Source organism: Lipotes vexillifer, unplaced genomic scaffold (genome assembly GCF_000442215.2).
Source record: "Lipotes vexillifer unplaced genomic scaffold, Lipotes_vexillifer_v1.1 scaffold342, whole genome shotgun sequence".
In the NCBI taxonomy this organism is placed as follows: Eukaryota; Metazoa; Chordata; class Mammalia; order Artiodactyla; family Lipotidae; genus Lipotes; species Lipotes vexillifer.
In genome coordinates this window covers 5776262-5796870 of record NW_006786802.1, presented here as the reverse complement: position 1 = coordinate 5796870, position 20609 = coordinate 5776262, and the positions used below count along the sequence as shown (strand labels likewise).

Here is a 20609-nt window from a genome sequence, read left to right as displayed (position 1 = left end):
AAAAAAAAAAAAAAAAAAAAAAAATTCAGTGAGGATTTGCAGCCATGGTAAGTCCAAAGTAGAAGCAAGATGCAGGAGGCTGTACAATCTGCAACCACAGGAAAGAGGACAGTAAAAAACTCCTCTCCTTTCTCTCTCTTGCTCCCAACATCACTGCCGGAGGAAGCAACATTTGTGTTGTGCAAGAAAACACACATGCTTTCATCAGACAGAGCGAGTTCTGATCCTGAAGGCAGTGGGACACCCTCCCCTGGATGTGTTGGTCCATGCTTTTCTCAAGTCTTGGAACCTTCAGAGCAAGGTTCCCATGCTCTGAATGACTCCTTCCTCCAGCTTCTTGTAAAACGAGGTTTTGCACACTGGAGGGCCCAGGAAACTCAAAACAGCTAGTCTCCAACCAAGGACCCATCTGGACCCATCTGGAACTGACACACAGATTCCTCTGCTTCTGAGCAATAATCAAAGCAACAGCCCCCAGCACTGCCCACCATGCCCCCTCCCTCAGAGCCCAGGCTCGCTACAGCCTTTTCTCTCTTCACACTTCACAGCAGTGCTATGAGGCAGGGGCACTGGCTACATTTTACAGATGAGGAGACTGACGCCCATAGAAGACAAGTAACTGAGCTTAGGTTCCAAGCAGGAGGCAAAGCTTGGATGCAAGCTGATGACCTGTCAGACTCCAGAGCCCAATTCTTAACCATTAGGCTATGGTGCCCTTCTGAGACACATAAACAACCTAGGGGACTTCACAGCCTAAGTCTCCATGGACAACTGAATGGGTAAACAAAATGTGGCCTGGAAAAGCAGAACTCAGAGTGGGCCAAGGCTGGATCAGGTACACAAAGCCCAAACCATCCCTTAGCAGTAATCTCACTGATTCACAGTGAGAGTTTAGAGTTTTCAAATCACTCATATCTAAGAATCTTTTTGCTCCAACAGACCATGGAGGCAGACAGGAGAGATTCTGTTGTCATCCACAACTGATAAGAAAGGAAACTTAGAGGAATGATCAGAGAGGGCCATGGATAGCTAAAAGTCGCACAGCAAGTTCCTATCAAGTTAGGCCTAGCATCCAACCAGGCCTCATCCTTTGACCCCAGAGACAGTCAGACCCCACTAGGCTCCCCAGAATGTGCCCCCAGATACAACATTCCAGAAGCACAGGGATACAGATGTAATTCTCGGAAGTCTGTGCAGCCTTCCTGCCAAGCCACCACATAATGTCTGCCTGCCAGCCTGACATTCAGCCCTCCGTTTTTTATTGCTAATTAATTTGGATGGAGATGTCTTTAAAACGAGACTTAACGTTGGGTCCTCCCCACTGTCTGTGAACCAATTTCATTACAACAGAAACCGTGTTGCCAAAATGAGAAATCCCCTCCTTTTCAGGCCTGTGCCCTTGAAGGCATCTTATTAGAAAAGACCATTTCTTAATTAACATTTTTGATCTTTAATCCATTACACATCCCTCTAATCCTGTACGGAGGTGCGGCTGGCCCACTTCCACGGGCTGGCTCTGGGCTGCGTGAGGCTGGCAATTTCAGTGCTGAGGGCTCGCTCACAGCTGGACTCCGCCGCGGACAGTCTGCCGCTCCCAGACACCACCTCTGGTCCAGCCATGGCTACATTTCCCGAGCGGGAACCAGGAAGGGGGGCTCGGTGCAGACACCCCCAGATGAGCCAGTCTGCAGACGAGAGTTCATTTCATTAACCCCTGAACCCTATCTCTGCTCGCCCCAGAATGGTTTCAAGCAAAGGCTGTTTTTAGCAGCTCTGGCTCCCACCAAGCTTGAGAGCCATGAGGCTGGTCTTCCTTCCCATTTGCACAAATCTCAAGCAACTTGACCACATCTATACGAAGAGCTGGTCCCAGCAAGGTCATAGGACCCCACTTCGTAAAGCTTTGGACCTGGCTCAGTGACTCCGTCCTTCCAGAAAGACTTTCTTCATTGGGTTCTGAGGACCTCACCCTCGCCTGGGTTTCCTCCTGCCTCCCTGACCATTTGTCTGTCTCCTCAGTCTCACTTCCTCATCCCAACCTTCAGTACTGATGCCCCCTGGACACAGACCTCAACTCCTTTGTTCAATCTGGGCTCACTCCCCTGGCAGGTGCATCCATCCCAGTTTTAAGTACCAACTACACACTCATGACCCCCAAATACATCCCTAGTCTCTCCTCCCTAGATCGCAGGACCTCACACTCATAAACACATAAGAGGCATCTCAAACTTATGGCCACAACCTAACTCTTGAGCCCATGGCCACCATCCGCACCAGAGCGACTCTTCCCAGGACTGCCATCACGGTGCAGGGCCCCGCCCCTCCAGCCACCCAGCTGCTCAGCCAAAAACCTTGGAGTTGTCCATGGTCCCCCTCCTTTTCTCATCCGCAACATCCAATCCAGGAGCAAATTCTGTTGGACCTCCTCCAAAAGGAATTCCCGATCTGAGCTCTTCACCTCCTACCTGTGGTCCCAGGGCTCCATCTCTCACCTGGATGAGTACATGGTCAGCTTCACTGCCCACACACGGCTAAGGGGGCGCCTCCTCAGCTCCCCTTCAACTCAGAATAGAACCCGTGTTCTATGGCTCAAGGCCTTCCGTGAGCTGCTGCCTGCCTGCCTGCCTCCCTCCTCAGCTCCCCGACCTCCCTCTGTGCCCCCCTGCCCATGGTTCACTCTACTCCAGCCACAGTGATGCTACATCCCTCCTCTGTCCTTCAATGAGCCCAGCTCCTTCCCACAGTGGGGAATGTCTAGATCACTGCTCCCACCCCCTCTGCATGGCCCACTCCCTCTCTGCTCAAGCACCCACCCCTTGGCAGAGGGCTCTGACCACCCTCACCTCCTCCCCGCCACCCTATCATTCTCCAGCCGGCCACCCTGCTGGTCCCCTCCCAGTGAAAACGTATTATGCATTTACTGGTTTATTTTGCTGCTGTCGTCTCCCCCACTAGACTCACAGAAGGAATTTTGTTGGCCCTGTTCACCACCTAGAACAGTGCCCGGCACTTGGTAGGTATGTGCCTGCACTTAACAACATTTGTGACTGACAGAATGAAGCCTATCGGGACCTTGCCAGTGGTGACTCAGGCTCACAGCCATCACTGGCCATCAAGAAGTCCTGCAACACCAGCAATGAAGTTCATCCAGCAGCAACTGAGATGGTGGTTAGACGCTCAGTAGAACTTCCTGGTGATGTATGTTCTGAAAAATTGTCCATGAGTGAATAAAGCACAGCTTGAGCCTCATGCTGGATTACTGAGGGCAGGAGGGAGAGAAAGCATCCATAGTGACAGGGGAGATGGAGCCTCTGAACAGTTAAGGGAAAGGGACAAGCTGACACGTGGTCCTTCAGAGACTCCGAAGGGCGGGACCAGAGTTCATGGAAAGAGCAGGCTCCCGGGAGACATATGTGCACAGAGGGCGGGCATGGGGCTGGGCCTTGAAGGACATGCAGCTTTGGGGTAGGTGGCGGGGGAGGACACTGCAGGAGGAGGACACAGCCCAAGCAAAGGCACGGGGTTGGAATGAGGATGCAGGACGCAAAGGGGGACACCCCTATAAGAGACAGTTTCTGGGACCTGTGGAGTCCTCCACCCATCTCAAGTCTCCCAACAAAATGCTCCAGTGAGACCCTCCACGGGACCACCTGCCTCAGGGCACCACGACCTCCCAGGCTGCTGAGGGCCCCTGAACCCAGCAGCCACAGAGCCGGCCCGGAGCATGGGGCTCCAGGCTCTAGTACTCCTGCCGTTCAGCACTCCTCAAGCTTCCCCTTCATCTGCATCCCCAGACCTTGACCTGAGCCCTGGAAGCCATTGTGCTGCAGAGCATGAGGACAAGGGCCCTTCCCCCAACAGCCTCAGGGCACCAAGGTGGCCAAACTGCCCTTCCCCTCCCCCAGGCCAGGGGTGGAGGGTGCTGGCTGGCCAATCTCTCCCTGAAACCAGACAATCTCCCTTTAAGGAAACTCTGCCATGGCCCAAGCAGGCATCTTCCAGCCAGGCAGGCCCCAGGGCCTGGGCTGGGGACAGTGCTCGGGGAGGACCGAGGATAACACCCATGATGGAGACAATTCAACACCCACCACACAGGCTGCCCTTGCACACTGGTTCATGCACCACCTTCACCTTGTGATCCCTTCACAAACCTGTGGGTCAGACTCAGGCCCACCCCTGGTCCCTGGGTGGGGTCCCAGCTCGGGAATGGGCTGGGGAGGAGAAAGGGGGGCGGGTGCCAGGTTCTAAAGTCAACCTATGAGGCGAAAATGCCACCTGCCCTGACATACAGCTGCTGTGGCTTGGGATACACGCATGAGGGTGCTGGCCGTGAGGTGCTTGGCTCCTATGTCAGGCGTGAGGGATGAAGACACACATCTTAAAATGCCAGAGGCACAGCCACCTGACACGTGAGGGCCACGCAGACCACCATCTGAGAGAGCAGCAGATTCTCACCTGCCTCTCAGGCTCACCCAGGCAGCGCCCCCATTGACTGTGATGGCCAACTCTCTTTTTTTTTTTTTTTTTTTTTTTTTTTTTTCTGGCGTTATGCGGGCCTCTCACTGTTGTGGCCTCTCCCATTTGCGGAGCACAGGCTCCGGACGCGCAGGCTCCGCGGCCATGGCTCACGGGCCCAGCCGCTCCGCGGCATGCGGGATCCTCCCGAAACGGGGCACGAACCCGCGTCTCCTGCATCGGCAGGCGGACCCTCAAGCACTGCGCCACCAGGGAAGCCCGGCCAACTCTCTTTAAAGTGTTATTGCTCTCTTTTCTTGGCAAATGTGCATCTAAAGTGGGAGAAGTTAAATGAGCTAATGATGACCTATAAGTACGCACAGATTGCTGTCAGCAAGGGCGGGCTGGGGGAGGGGGGCGTAAGATGCTGCAATGCAGCTCTGCCACAGACTTGCTGTGTGACACTGAGCGAGACCCCTAGCCTCTCTGAGGCTCAATTTCCACATATGGGAGCAGGAAGGATAACAAAACCTATGGTCAAAGTGCTGCTCCAAGGATTCAGTGAGATAATGCTTGCGGAAAGGCCTGCCTGAGGGGGGCGAGGGGGCAGAGGGGCAAGCACAACGGGCCTTGGTGACAGCGAGAGCCAAGTTCGAATCCCGACCAGCCACTTACCAACCAGTTGACCCAACCTCGGCAGGAAGAGGCTGCAAATGCAAGCACAGACGTGCACAAACTCAAGGCCAGAACTGCAGGGGCACAGGGCAATCAGCCCCCAAAGCGATCCCACAGTGTGGAGCTGTGGCCCGGCCTGGGCTGTGCCTTCCCTAAGGGGTGGATCCAAAGCAGCCCAGCCCCAGGTCCCTTGGGGTCTTCAAGCTCTGTGGCTTTGCAGGAGTCGGGGGCTCTGGCTGGAATCCCAGGCTGGCTGCCTCTCTGTTCTTTTTCTCTCCACATTTGGGGAAGGCATTTCCTCCTTCCCGGGGCCTGCGGGTCAGGTTTCCACCCAGATGGAAAGTCCCACCCAGGGGCCCCCAAAGGAGAGCTTACCATGGAAACTCCACGGGGCGCCCGCCAGACACAGGGGCAAGTGGCCACTGGCAGGCCTTACCGGGGCCAGGGCCACAGCCCTGCCAGCTGGGAGGGGAGGGGACAGAGGGGGCTCCAGCTGGACATTCTATCTCAGGCACAGAACAATGTTCACACTTACATGCAAAGCAAAGAGTGGCTGAGTGTGAGCATGTCTCGGTACGAGTGTGTGCATTTAGGCGTGTGTGTCTACAGGCAGCCCCGGCCCTGTGTCCTCTTAACCCTTCTGAGCCTCAGTTTCCCTGGCTCTGTCTCTCCTGAAGGCTGGACTCTACTCAGATAAGTAAATACAATAATCTTTTGCAAAAAGTGAACAAGGGGTGGGTACTGCTGGATGAAAGCCCTCAGATTCAACCACAGCCTGATTATAATCTGGGCAGAGAAGGTGGGGACACAGTGGGCGAGGTGTCTCCTGGGCTTTGGACCTCAAAACACAAAGATGTAAACAGAGCTTCCAAACTGTGTTCCAAGACTCCATGAGCTGGGGATACGTGGTCCTCAAAAATGGAAGAAGAGCTCCTAAGGTCAAAAACAGCAAAAAAGCAGCAGACTCACAGATACAGACAACAAACTGGTGGTTACCAGTGGGAAGAGGGAAGGGCAGAGGGGCAAAATTGAGGCAGGGGATTAAGAGGTATAAGCTGTTAGGTATAAAATAAGCTACAAGGATATATTGTACAATATGGGGAAGACAGCCAATGTTTTATAATAACTATAAATGGAGTGATAAAACCTTTAAAAATTGTGAATCACTAAGCTGTACACCTATACCTTATATAATATTGTATAGCAATTATACTTCAATAAAAAAAATTTTGAAGAGTCCTCCCCAAGACTCACAGCGACCACTGACAGACCAAGGGCTCTTTGAGGTCCTGCATTAAAGGAACCCGTTTGATTGCACTTAACCAGGCACTTAGGAAGGTAACCTGAGCAGCCGTCCCAGGACGCAGCCAGCTGAGGCGGCCTCATCTTTGCCCGGCTGCCTCCAGGCTGTACTGCATGTAACTCCTCGGCTGTGGTGTGCACTTAGGCCCTGAGCATTTTCCAGGGTCAATTTAAGAAAGAACTCGAGGAAAGATGTTTCTGTATCGTGTGCCAAATTGTTACTGAGACAGGGCTGTTGTTTGTTCAGTGATTAATGAGGATCCACACAGTAAATTCCTCAGCATTTAGTGCCAGGGAAAAATGTTTGTCTGTCCCGAGTACTCGAATCGGACAGAGGGGGCCACACTGCCCTTCATCCTATTTCTCTTTTGCCCTAGGCTGCCAGGAAGCTCACCTGCATGGTGACCCTGACCTTAGGCTGCTGACATAATTAGTTCTTTCATGAATTATTTTAGCTGACCAATGACACATGGGCCCCTCGTCTTGTTTCATTAATAATCCCCAGAGCTGGTGTTTGTTGGTTGCTTGCTGTGTGCCAGGCGCTCTGCTGAGGGCACATCTTTCCTCTCACTCATTCTCATAACAATGTCACAAGGGAGGGCTTCAGTCTTCCCACTTTACAAATCAGGAAACTGAGCCATGAGGAGGTGAATAAGTGCATCAAGTCCATCCTCACAGCTAAGAAGCCAAGAGTGTTGCTGTGTGTGTTCACCTGCTCCCTGTCTCCTCGCCCTAGAACATGGGTCTGGAGGGCACACGACCATCCTAGGCACCCCTGTGGCCTAGATGGCACAGAGAGACACCCGATAATTAGGTGATGAACGAAAAGGTGATAAAGCCAGGATTGAAACAAAGGTCAGTTTGCTTCAACCTCATGCAAAACTCCTGTCTTTTTGGTGTCGAGGGATGGTAAACCTCACGCTAACCTTAACCTTAATACTAAATCTAACACTTAACCCTAACCCTAATACTAAACCTAAGCTTCCTTCTAGCACAATCCCAGATGAATTTAGCAATAACCAACCCAATGCTCCCTGCCCCAACTTGTCCTCAGTTCTGTAGGGCCAGCACTCTAGCCACAAAGGCTGGGCGGGGGGCAGACACACAGCCTCCCGCGCAGATGGTGGAGCACGTGGGGTCTGCATCAGGGAGAGGGCAGCGGGGACGGGGTCAGGTTTCCCGTCCAGGAAGCCCAGGCAGATGGGAGCAGGGCAGGCCTCAGCCAAGCAGGCTCCGAGGGGGGTATGGCGGGGCAGGCGGGCCCCGCTGGCCCGGCTCACAGAAGCAGCTCCTCTGGCCTGAGGGCCAGCCTGGCGGGTGGGGAGGAGATGCCCTGCCCTGCTTCCTGCCCACTGTGGCTGGCCAGGAGCCCCGCAGCCAGCACAGGAAATAACAGGGGCCCCCAGAGGCCGCCCATACAGGCCCTGCTCCGAGGCCGCCCAGGGAGGGAAGGAGGCCATTGTCGGCCTTTGTTTCAGTTTCCACAGCATTGCCCGGGCTCCAAGAGGCCCCTGGGAGCTAACAAAGCTCCCCCAACCCGCAGCTGTCCAGCCTCCCCCAGCCCGACCCTGGGGACAGGCCCACTAGGCCCTGGGCTCTTAAAGTGGCAGGTGCAGAGTGGAAATGAAGTCATGTCCAAATTGGGGGTAGGGCGCAGATGGGCCAGAGCGGGCTGGGCAGGCACACGGATGGATGGGCACTGGGGTCTATGTCTGCACCCGGCTCCGCCCAGCCCCAGGTCCAACAGCAGAGGTGCGGATCTTTGGACGGAAAGAATGTCTGAAGCCCTGAGTGTACAATAAAGGAACCGAAGATAGGAAACCCAGGGTAAGGAGGCAACCTGGACATCTCGGGCACCCACCTGGGTGGGGAGAACTGTCCGCATCCTTGAAAAGAGACATCCCAGAAGCAGCTCTTTCTGCTCATCTGCAAGCCTAGGGGTGTGGATGGGTGTGTGGTGCACATGTGTGTATGTCTGTGTATGTGCTCATGTTTGTAAGTGTGTGCATATGTGCCCTGTGTACATGTGGGTGCATGTGAGCACACTCAATGCATGCACGTGCACACGTGTGTGTGTGCATGTGTGTGTGTGTGAGGTATGGAGGAACACATGTGAATGTATACGTGCGCTGTGTGAGTGTGTGTACGTGTGCACTGTGGGGGGGTGTGTATGTATGTGTGTGCATGTGAATGTGTGTGCACGTGTGCTTATGTTTGTGAACAAGTGTACACGAGTGTGTGTGTGCACACGAGCATGCACACAAAATGACTTGTCATTGTTACATGTCACTGTTGAAGAGCACTCCCGGGCTTGTGCCCGTCAGCAGTCACTCATTCCCACACTGGCCCTGGCGGCCTCTCACTAGTGGTGTGTCACTACCATGACCTCTTTAGGGTTCTTAGCACATCCTCTGGGATGTCATCCCACAAAGATGCATTACATCTCCACTGGGTCCTAGGTCGCTGTGAACTAGCAACTACAGAGAGTGGGCCCTGGACTCAGACAAAACCAACCCAGGTTCAAATCCTGCTCTGCCGGACCAGCTGTGAAAGCCTGCACCCGTCTCTCAAAGTCTCTGAGCCTCAACTGCTCATCTGTGAGATGGGAATGATAATACTTCCTACCAGCTGTGGTTAAGGAGGGTTAAATGAAAGACGCATGTCAGGTACACGGCCCCCACCTGGCCCCAGCGAATGCTCACTAGATGGTTGTTTTTTGTTATTGTTATTACAGTTGCTTATAATTATGGTAACTGAGGATACAACAGTGAGCAAAGCAGGCACTGCCCCTGCCTCCACAACCTTGCACAGTTTGCAAAGCATTTAGCCCAGAGAAGTAGAAGAGCAGAAGTAAAAGTGTCTCCTATTTACTGGATTCAGTGTCAGTCTGATGAGCTAACTACTACCAAGTATGGCCAGCAGCCATCAGTTAAAGCACCAACCACAATAAAGGAAAAAAGAATTATCAGTGTGGGCAAAATAATGGTTTTTTGAACCAGGCAGGCATCAGCTAGGCAAGCTCAACCTAATACATGCGTGGAGAGAAAGAGAGAGAGAGAGAGAGAGAACATGTACACATACCCACACCTGCCTCACCCTGAAGAATTTTAAGAGAGTGTCAGCTAAGATGACAACCGCCTAACCCCTGTGGGCTGCCCACAGCCTACAGCAGGACAGTGGCTGACACAGCGCTCACCATACCCATCCCAGAAGCTGGGCCCTGCAGAGTGCCCACCCAGGAAGCCAGGACCAGCCAGGTGGCACAATTGGGCTGACCTTGGCCATTTCCTACTGGCCATCCATGGCTGCACAGTGGATGCATCAAGCTCCACCCAGGGAAGGAGCCTGATCATATGACAGCCTCAGAGCCTCTGCCTTTCAGACCAGACCCTGCCCACCAACCCCTGCCAACTCCCAACCACACCCAGCCTTCCCCACTTGGGAAACAAGCAGCGCCCCACCAGCCAGGGTCAGCTAAGTGAGGGTGGTCCCCTGAGGACTCAGTCCCACCCCAACCCTGCATGGGGATGAAGGCGTGAGTGCCCTGTCCACTGTGACAATGCCTAGAGACTGCCAGTTGAGACAAGGGGAAGGAGGAAGGGAGGGGCCCGTCAGAGCCTTCTCTGTTGACCACACAGATCCAGGCTGAACTAAGCTCCAAGCCAAGCTTCCCCTGATGTATTATCAATGTGTTATCAAGAATAAAAGTGGAGGGCTTCCCTGGTGGCGCAGTGGTTGAGAGTCCGCCTGCCGATGCAGGGGACACAGGGTCATGCCCCGGTCCGGGAAGATCCCACATGCCGCGAAGCGGCTGGGCCCGTGAGCCATGGCCGCTGAGCCTGTGCGTCCGGAGCCTGTGCTCCACAACGGGAGAGGCAACGACAGTGAGAGGCCCGCGTACCGCCAAAAAAAAAAAGAATAAAAGTGGAGAGCACCAGGTGCCACCCTCAGGGGCTAAGGCTAACCCATAGGCATTCCCTCATATAATCCTCACAATGGCCCTAGGAAGCAGGATAATACGTATCCCCATTCCATCCACATGAGGAAATGGAAAGTACAGAGAGGTTAAGTAACTTACTCGAGGTCACACAACTAGTAAGTATCTCGACCTCAAACCTACTTCTTGCTCTTAACAAAGTGAACAAAAATCTGGCCCTGAACTGCTAAGGGAAAATACAGATGAAGAGGCAGAAGTGAAGTTCTCCACCTTGGCAAACATTTGCTAGGTATCTGTCAGTTACCGAGCCAGAGCTGGGGTCTGGGAGCACAGAGAATCAGACATGGTCACTGCCTGAAGGAGACAGCAGAGAAGCAAGGGAACCGGGCACGTACAGAAAGAACGTCATAACCAAGCAAAGGGCAGTGAGGGCCAGGATCAGGGCGGCCCCCGAGGCTCAGGGGCAGGCACAATAATTACAGCAGGGCTATCATGGGATGCTTCCTGGAGGAGGCATCATTTAGGCTGAGCTTTGAAGGATGAGCTCCACAGGCAGAGAGCCCGGCCAGAGCAAAGGTCAAGGGGAGTGGGCGAGAGGGCTTAACTCATCAAACCCTCTAAGTCCTGGCTACTCTGGGTGGTGTGTGAGCCATCAACACCACTCTAGAGCTGGGTAGAAATGCAGAATCCCAGGCCCCATCCAGAACAGCTGAGTCAGAATCTGCATTTTTAACAAGATCACCAAATTTGCCTACATGGTCAAGTTTGAGCTGAGCCAATATAAACCACGCCTGGAAAACATGGAGAGACCTCCCCAAAGTCCTAAGGAACAAAGTCATCATCACCCACAGGCCCACACCCACATACACACCTGACTGTGGCCCTGGTTTATAGCCAGGCTTCCAGTCACCAAAAAACTGCGGATTTCCACCATCCACCAGTGGGGTCCTGGACCTTAGGGAGCACTCAAGGCTGGAGAAAGTAGGACCAGCCCGTCCAACATTACAGTCCTCATTACTGATGTCCCCCAAAAGCCCAAGAGCACCAGGAGAGGAGAAGGGGGGCACCGGGCTTGCTGGAGCGGACGGTCCTCAATCAGCGGGGCTGGGAGCAGGCAACCTCGCTACAAAGAGCAAGGGTACAATGGCAGAGCAGCTGCTGTGCACCAGCCTGCAGGTACGGGACAAATGACACAGAGTCCCTGCCTCTGAGGAAGCTGCAAGTACACCCAGAGAGGTGAAATCAGCAAGACAAGCCCCACTCTGGATTCACTCCAGCGAAACCATCAGCCAGGCCGTAGGGGAGGAAAAAGGGAATCAGAAGAGAGACACCACACACACCACACACACACACACACACACACACACACACACACACACACACACTCCCTCACCCGTACCCTGGGTGCCAGCACACACGCGCACATGCACATGTGCACGGCAGACACGGCACAGAGGAAGCGATGTACAGTGCAGCCCAGCAGGGGCCCCTGGATGGTCCAGAGCCAGAGGAAAGGGTGGGCAGGAAACGCCACATCCCCCTTGGAGAACTGGTCCAAGTCAGCTCCAGGGGCCCAGGATGCTGCACAGAGGGGTGCAGAGGCCCCAGAGCCCCCAGGGGTTTGAGGCAGGACCAAGGCACCTGGGCACACTCAAACATACACACACACACACACACACACACACACACACACACACACACAAGGGCATGCCTCCGTGTGCACACAGGGCACAGACGCCCTACCTCATGGACCGCTCACCATGGTAACAGAATGGCCACCGCTCAGCTCCAGTCACCGCCTGAAGGTTTCTGAGGCCTCCTGTGCTGGGGAAAGAAGCTCTGACAAAGGCACAGCCTGGCCAGGGGTCCACGGTGCAGCCCAGCCAGCGCATGCCTGCCGCGCTCCCCCCGGTGAGCTCGGGGACACCGCATCTTCCTACCCAGCCTGCCTGGCTCCAGTCAGCTCAACTCCCCACAGACGCCCCAGCCGAGCTAATGAGAAACTCCCCAGCTGGCCCCATATAAAAACGCATTTCTTAAGTCTTTAAAATGCAAAGAAATTCTACATCTGTTCAGGACTTTTCTACTCCTTTAAAACGTCCCCTGGTCCTCATCGAGGAAATGACTGGGTTGGGGGCTCGAGCACAGGAGGTGGATAGCGCCAGCTAAGCCAAGGGGCACCTGGCAGCTTCTGTCGCCGGCCCCGGGATCGTGGGGAAAGGGGTTGTTGGGACACCCTCACTGATGAGCCAGGTTAAGACGGTCACTCAGGAAAGAATTCAGGGTGAGGGACCCCATGGGAGAGGAGGGGAGAGAGGGAGACAGTCTCTCCAGCCTCAATTTGAGGATTGAAGAAAAAGTTTAAAGGTCCTGGGAGCCCCTAAGAAAAACTCCAAAGGAGAAAAGACCACCTACACAAAGACATTGGTCAGAGCATTGTTTATGATTCCAAAACTGAATGCAGTCCAAGTGTCCAGCAGGGAGGGGCAGTTCAGAAAACGAATGCCCATGCACCCAGAGACCCGCAAGTAGCTGCTAAGAAGGGCAGGATATGTGGATCCAGGGGTTCCGGGAAGCTCGGGGCTCATGGGGGCTATATGGACCCCACCGGTGCATTCACCCTGCACTTCATCTAGAGAGAAGGGTTTTATACACGGATGGAGCTGGCAAAGGGGCCAAGAGACATGTAAGCAGCGAGTGCGCAGAAGCACAAGGTAGTGGGTGGAGTCTCTGTGGAGTAGTTGAAATAATAAATACATGCTCTAGGAAAACACAAGTGGGGTGGGGAGGCAGCTCTGAGAAGGTTCAGAAGTGCAGGCTGGGCTGCACCAAGGGGCCTCAGCTCCCTGCGGTGAAAGGCCCAGTCTTCCAGACATTTCCGTCCACCCCACTGGTCACAACGTGGATGTAAAGGGCTGCAGGGGGCGAGAAGGCTGCCACCTTTGTCCGTGGTGGGCGCACTGACCACTCCCGCTACCCCGCAGCTTACCCAGAGTCCGATTAAAAGGAAAAGGAAAAGGAAAGGCTTCCAGCATCCCTCCCCCAAGAGGCCCCCCAGGCACCAGACACCCAGATGCCACTCTAATCTCCCTGCTGAGCAGGTCTCAGAGCCTGCAGCCCTAACACAGCCTCCCCCTGACCCTGCAAAGCACACACATGTCCCACACCCAAGGATGGTCATGAGCAAAGGCCCAGGGGGAGATGGGCTGGGGTCAGGCTGGTGGGAGTCTCTAAAGAGAGCCTGACCCAGTGTTTTCCAGACCTGGCCTTTGAATTTGGAAAATGTGCACAAGGCCTTCAAAACAGGCACCTCCTCTCCTTCTGGGCAGCAAACCAGGAGGCCTGGCCCTAGTTAGACTCTCCCACCTGACCCAGGAGGGACCTGGGCACTAAGCTGGCCCTCCTCCCCAAGCCTCTAGATCCCCTGAAATGAAGAGCCTGAAACAACATTCACATAGACAGATCTGCCATTTACAGTTTAGATGCTACATTCATGCCTGAGCTGCCTGGGTTCAAATCCCAGCTCTGCCACCTCCTGGCTGTGTGACCTTGAAGCAGGTCATTAGTGTCTCTGTGCCTCACTTTCTATATGTGAAAAGCACTGAGAAGGAGGACTGGCACCTAGAAGTGGCTCAGAAATGGGAATGCTGGTTTCATTAACCAGAAAAATGAGACCTGTAACGTGACAGGAAGGCCTGAAACTCCAATCACACCAATAAGGTCTCAGGCTGTTGGGCCATCACAAACAGTTGATTATATTGAGTGTTCCTCTCCAACCACAAGTGTGTGTGTGTCACCACGCCAGAAATAAACCTGGCTAACCTGCCCAGGCATTGACAGTGAGTATTTGTCAACAAATTAACTCTTTTCCGTCTCCAGACCACCCCCAGGCCCTTCTGGCACTGCATCCCCAGCTTGGTCCAGAGCAGCCATGGTGGAAGGAAGCCCAACCTGTCCCGAAACCTGGCCCAGGGAGGTGGGAGGCTCCAGTGAGACGGTGATTAGACATTTACACAAAGATGAGCCCCTTCATCTCCCAGCTCAAACTTGGTGACCAGGGGAAGGGAGGCAAAGCTCAGTTTGGTTGGGTTGTTTCCCTGAAACCCCACACGGTAAGCTTACAATCATCCTGGTGCCTGCCACTCAGACACCTCATTGCAAAAGGGATTGAGGGAAGAGAGAGGAAGCACTGAAGGGAGGAAGGGCCTCCCCACTGAGCTGGGCTGTGGGCAGGTGACGGGAAGCAGAGAGGCCTGGAAAGTCAAACCTGGAAAGTGGAACCTTGGTAAAGACGCACTGGGCAACCTTCTAATGGTGGCCAGGCTGAAACCAGCTGGCAGAAGGACACTCTTTGACCTGAACAATGTTTTTCAGATATATGAATTGCCCAAAATGAGATACCATTCCACATCTAGGAAGCCTAGAATCCCCCCCTCAAAAAAAAGATAAATTACACATATTAGTGAAGATGTGGAAAAATTGGAACCCTCATACTATATCTCAATAAATCTGCTTTAAAAATATATGAGTTGTTGGGCTTCCCTGGTGGCACAGTGGTTGAGAGTCCGCCTGCCGATGCAGGAGACACGGGTTCGTGCCACGGTCCGGGAAGATCCCACATGCCGCGGAGCGGCTGGGCCCGTGAGCCATGGCTGCTGAGCCTGCGCGTCCGGAGCTTGTGCTCCGCAACGGGAGAGGCCACAACAGTAAGAGGCCCATGTACGACAAAAAAAAAAAAGATATGAGTCGTTAATTTTTTAATCTGATGGTATCGTATGAAAATCCAGCTTTCTGGCTTCTCTTTTAAAAACTCAGATGATGTGGTGATTCTGGGGCCAGGTGCCCCGTCACAATCCGCTATAGCACTGAGGGACGGCTGCCCCCGTAGCAGGGCCTGGGTCGCAATTCACAGTGCCCCCCAAACCTACCCACTCACCTGTGCTACCAGCCCACCTCGGATGGGCCTTTGAGCTCGGGACCCCTGTGGGGCTTTCACAAAGGACCCTCACACTTCTAAGGAGTTTGAACCCATGGCCCGGCAAGAGGAAGAGCTTGGGAGTAATCTGTGACGCCTCCCCCCAAATCACACGCAAAATGCTCTGTGCATTTGTGAAGAGAATCCACACGCTTCCTTCCCTTGGATGCTCAAAGGCATCTGTGGCTCAAAACAGGTTAAGAATTTCTCTCACTTATAAAATAGATAGCTAGTGGGAAGCAGCCGCATGGCACAGGGAGATCAGCTCGGTGCTTTGTGACCACCTAGAGGGGTGGGACAGGGAGGTTGGGAGGGAGATGCAAGAGGGAGGGCATAAGGGGATATGTGTATGCATATAGCTGATTCACTTTGTTATACAGCAGAAATGAACACAACACTGTAAAGCAATGATACTCCAATAAAGATGTTAAAAAAATTCTCTCACTTAAATTGTCTCTTTATAAGATATTGTCCCTTCATCCTCCTTTTTATGGATAAGAAGAAACAGGACGCAATGATGGGAATGATTTAAAATCCCACACCTACTAGGCACTCCCGTCCCTCGGCTCTGAATGCAGTGTTTCTTCCCCCGGGTTCCACTATCAGCAGCCCTATGTTTGCCAGCAGAGAGGCAAGAGTGGGCTCCCTCCTCCCGTGACCCCCTGGCCAGGCGGGAGAACTGCTGTGAGCCGATCACTTCACTCCCCTCCCTGCCAAGCCGGGCTCCCCATGACTGTCAGGGCCCCGACTCGAAGGCACAGACAAAGCAGGCCAGGTTGTTGCTGGGGGCAGTGGCCACAGGGTCCCCACGGGGAGCGGACGCCACTGTGCATTCTGCTTCTTTACTGGAGTTCTCCATCACATTCCCAGAGCCAGGAAAAGCAGGCAAGGGGAAGTTTGCACCCCAGGCAGGCTGGGTCCCCACAAAGAGGAGCTGCCTGGTACTCAAAGCTCTGCACTCCTAGTAAGATGCTCTCCGCCCACCCTCTTCACCTCACCCTGCATTCCTCTGGACTGAGGAGCTAAAAGACCCTCCATGGCCACCTTGGGTCCTGTGACGCCAGGGACCTTCCCAAAGCCCCCACGATGCCTTCAGGTCTCTGCTCAGCTGTCTACCAGCCACTGTCAGGCGGTGCAGAGGTTAAATCCCAGTCTCTGGCTGCAGGAGGACTTAGGTTCGAGTCCCTTCTCCACAGCATCCTGGCTGGGGACTGTGGATCCGCTACTACACGGCTCCAAGCCTCCTTCCCTTATCCGCCAAATGAGGACAGCAATTCTCAGTAACAGTGCCAAGGGTGGCTTGGGAGGCTTTGCTCCCCCATAATCTTCTTTGGCACCTGCCCCCATTTTCTGATGCAGCCAAGTGACATTTTCTCAGCTTAATGAAAAGCATTATACTAAAGCAGCTTCAACCAGGCCTTTGGCCCTGTCCTCTACCAGATGGCGGCCCCCAACCAGCCCATGGAGAAATTCTGGAGTTGCTGCTGGAAATAGCACCCACCTCATAGGGTTGTCATGATGGCCCAGTGAGATACTGGAGGTAAAGCTTTGCTCCATGCCCTGGCACATACCAAGTAAGTGTTCACTAAACATCCATGCCCGGCTCCAGGGCTGCCTCCCAAACCGACCTCATCCTGCCACCCGGGATTTGCTCCATCTCACAAGTCCCGTGCTCAGGGAATACAAGCTGACTTTAATAGCCCAAGCCCAACAGAACTGGGAAGGAAAATTTATCACATGAATGCACTGTAAAAAAATCTTCAGAAACGGGCCAAAGAAAACAAAACAGTCCATTCCCCGGCTGTGGACTACCCAATGCCCAGGATGCTTTGCCCTCCCTTTCCCCATCTCCGAGCAGACGATCCAAAGCTGACTGGCACCAGGGAGTCCCTGAGGGCCGGAGGGACCCACAAGGAGCGGTGCACCTCTTCCCGCACACGCGCGTGGGGCATGCTCAGCTCTTGGCTGGCAACGGGCAAGTCCCACAACCTTCGCCACTCCCGAGCGCCCCCGGAGGCCCGAGGGCTGGCCCTTCCACCGTGGCCTCGGAGCACTGCAGAACGCAGGCCCCCAAGCAGCCCCTTGGCACTGCCCTGCCTTCTGCAGGCCGGCCTTAGGGACGCAGCCCAGGCGCCTGACGCGCCCTGCACCGGCCTCTCCATCCACCGCAACACTGCCAGCACCCTCCTGGCACCCCGCGGCTGTCCTCGACTGTCCTATCGCCACTGACACCACTGGGAAAACAGCTGGGAGGGACGACTTTATAGGGACACGACCAGGCTGGGTGCCTTCCTGGTGCGGGGGCTCGGAGCAGAGTGGGGACCCTCTTCAGAGCTGGCTGCATGCCTGAGCACATGGACCCCCAAGTCTGTCAGCGCGCCTGGATGAGATGTGGAGCTTTATAACCTCGCTGTGTTTCCGCCAGCCATGGGGAGTGCATCTCTCCCGCACAGAAGGCCACAGGGCAGGGACCACACAGCCCCTTCCCCTATCCTACCCAGTGTGGACCCCAAGCCCTGTCCTAACTCTGGACACTCCTCCCAAGAATTTGAGCACCTCCCCATTCTGCCTTCAGACAAAGCCCCTGCCCTGGAGGGAGCCCCTGTCACCAAGGGCCAGGCACCTGCAGACACAACAGTGCCCAAGCCTGGGTCAGCCAGGACCCAGCCAGGACCCTTCAGACACTCCAATCAGCACAGATCCTGCTGCAAAGAGCATTGGACTAGGAGTCCGGGAACCTGGGCTCGCGTGCTGGCACCCACTCCCCTTCTGCCCAGTCTATACCAGCATTTCCCAGATTTCAGTCATCTGGGAACCATCTTCATGATTGTTGCTGACTCCAAGCATTACATACTATTACTTAAAACTTTGTCAACTCAATTTTCTCACTTAAATGACTTCCACATCATCTTAAATCACACATGGCCATAAAATCACAAATTCAGTGTGTAACCATTCAAGTGTTAAATGTTCATATGCCTGTTGCCTAACACCTCGTTCTTGGAACTACTGACCCAGATCATACCTCCCTCCTTGCCTCAGTTTCCACACCTAAAAGAGAAGGCGGTGGGACTAAATGACTCCCTCGTAGGTCTTCTCAGGCCCAAGATTCTCCCCTGCGGAGCCAGAGCCAGGTGGTCAGTATCCTGGGACAGGGGGACAAGGCAGGAGAGCCTGGCGCCTGCCAGACAGGAAGCCAGAGCCCTGCTGCCAAGGAAGGTGCTCGCTGGATGCACAGCCAACAGGAGCACCGTGCCCTCCACTCAGGAGCTCCCAAGGACCCCAAGCCAGTTCCCATCCCAAGCTCCATAGGCAGCTCCCAATTATAGAACTTTACAGTGAGAAAAACCTCATTCATCACCTCGTTTTATAGCTGGAGAAACTGAGGCACAGGAAGGAACTTAGCTAGGGCAGAACTGAGCTGCAAAACCCAAGTCCCCTGACTACCAAGTCACCCCCATCACCCCCCGATGGCCAGGCACCCCGCAAGTCTGACCTCCCCGTTACCAACTCCTGGAGGCCTGGGCTCGGGTCTGCACGCCCAATAGTGCAACGCAGCCCCTTCCCGGAAGACAAAATATAGGAATTCTGATTTTGATTGGAGTTTAAATGTCCTTATTAAAAGGGCTTTTATGCAGTTAGGTTGGAATGAATGTGCAGCGACGCCCATGGCAGGGAGCTTCAAAAGCCTGTGTAGTGGGGGTGTGGTGGCCCATCTGAATGTGCCCACAAGATGGAAACACAGTCCCCAGGGGAATAAAGGCATAGTAGTTTCTGTATGTAATAGATTTTATTGACCATATGGAACTGATATAAAAATCGTGTTGCACGGGGTAATCTGGACTGGAGATAGGAATGTGACAGGAAGAATATGTTCCATAACCAGCTGGGTGGCTTTCTGAGTTCTTGAGCCTGCCCCCCGGGACCCCCACCAACTCTCCCACCAGCCCCTGGGCATTTACCTGATGCTGTCACGGAGGAATCCCAGGGAAGCGAGAAGTCCGAGGCCTCCCCCTCTTCAACTAAAAGAGAGAACAGAGACGGGCCTGTGAGTTTTAAATCTGTGCAAACAGGTCACTGGGGTGGGGCACAGGGCAAGGAGGAAGGATCATTTGTGGCGGTCCCTATAATACCCATGATCAGGGGGCAAAGGGGTCAAGCCTACAAAAGAGACCTTTGTTGGTTTCACAGAGACGTAAAATAATCAGAACAAAACATAAACAGCAAATAAGTGCTGTATCTGTGTGGTTCCCCCATCCTTGTGCCCCTGGCAGACATCACAGATCGATCACAGCACTGCCTCAAACAAGACACAGCATACGAATCTTTCTCTACACAGTGCTACAGGCCATTACTATCTATAATCAGAGTATCCACTTGAGATAAAGCCATTTGACACTCACAGGAGTAGAGTGAAGACTCAGTCCTCCCCCTGGTCCTCCAGACACTGACCTCCTACCAAGAGCCCTTAGACCACCACTGAGATGTGAAGGCTTTCTCGATTATTCCAAGAAACAAACAAGTGACTCTCGGAGGTTGGCAAAGCATGCTGTGCTATGCTCTACACTGAGAGCTGACCCACAGACAGACCTCAGGACATGCTGGGGTCGACTCTTCCGTGGTCAGCAGTCCTGGGCCAGTGACATCAGAAAGCAACTCACCGGACTTCCCTGGTGGTGCAGTGGTTAAGAATCCACCTGCCAGTGCAGGGGACACGGGTTCGAGAGCCCTGGTCCGGGAAGATCCCCCATGCCGCGGAACAACTAAGCCCGTGCGCCACAACTACTGAGCCTGTGCTCTAGAGCCCACGTGCCACAACTACTGAAGCCCGTGCGCCTAGAGCCCATGCTACACAACAAGAGAAGCCACCACAATGAGAAGCCTGTGCACCGCAATGAAGAGCAGCCCCCGCTCACCGCAACTAGAGAAAGCCCGCGCACAGCAACGAAGACATAATGCAGCCAAAATAAGTAAATAAATTTATTTTTAAAAAAAAGAAAGAAAGAAAGAAAGCAATTCACTTCTCCACTCCACCGCAGAGGCCACAGAATGAAGCTGGGGAGGGATGGGGTGTCCCCACTACCTTGCGGCCCGGTGTGTGAGACCAGGCTGGTGGCCGTGGAGGCCATGCACTAGGAGAACACGGGAGAAATTCTATACAGCATAATAAAGCTCTTGTCCTGGAATTAATCCCAGTCTAGGGCATGTAATAATATTAAAGCTGGGTTATGGACTTTGTAAAATGGAACTTTGTTTAAGCCAAAA

The 20609-nt window shown here is 53.9% G+C and overlaps 1 protein-coding gene across 1 annotated transcript in view; it reads right to left on the bottom strand.

Moving 5' to 3' along the window:
* The window catches only part of ZNF423 (zinc finger protein 423), a 281514-nt gene extending 262152 nt beyond the window's left edge, over window positions 1-19362 (bottom strand). The window contains exon 1 of the mRNA XM_007459483.1: window positions 19307-19362. The gene's annotated coding sequence lies outside the window, so the exon portion shown is untranslated. The remainder of the gene's footprint in view (window positions 1-19306) is intronic.
* Window positions 19363-20609: the final 1247 nt, after the last annotated feature.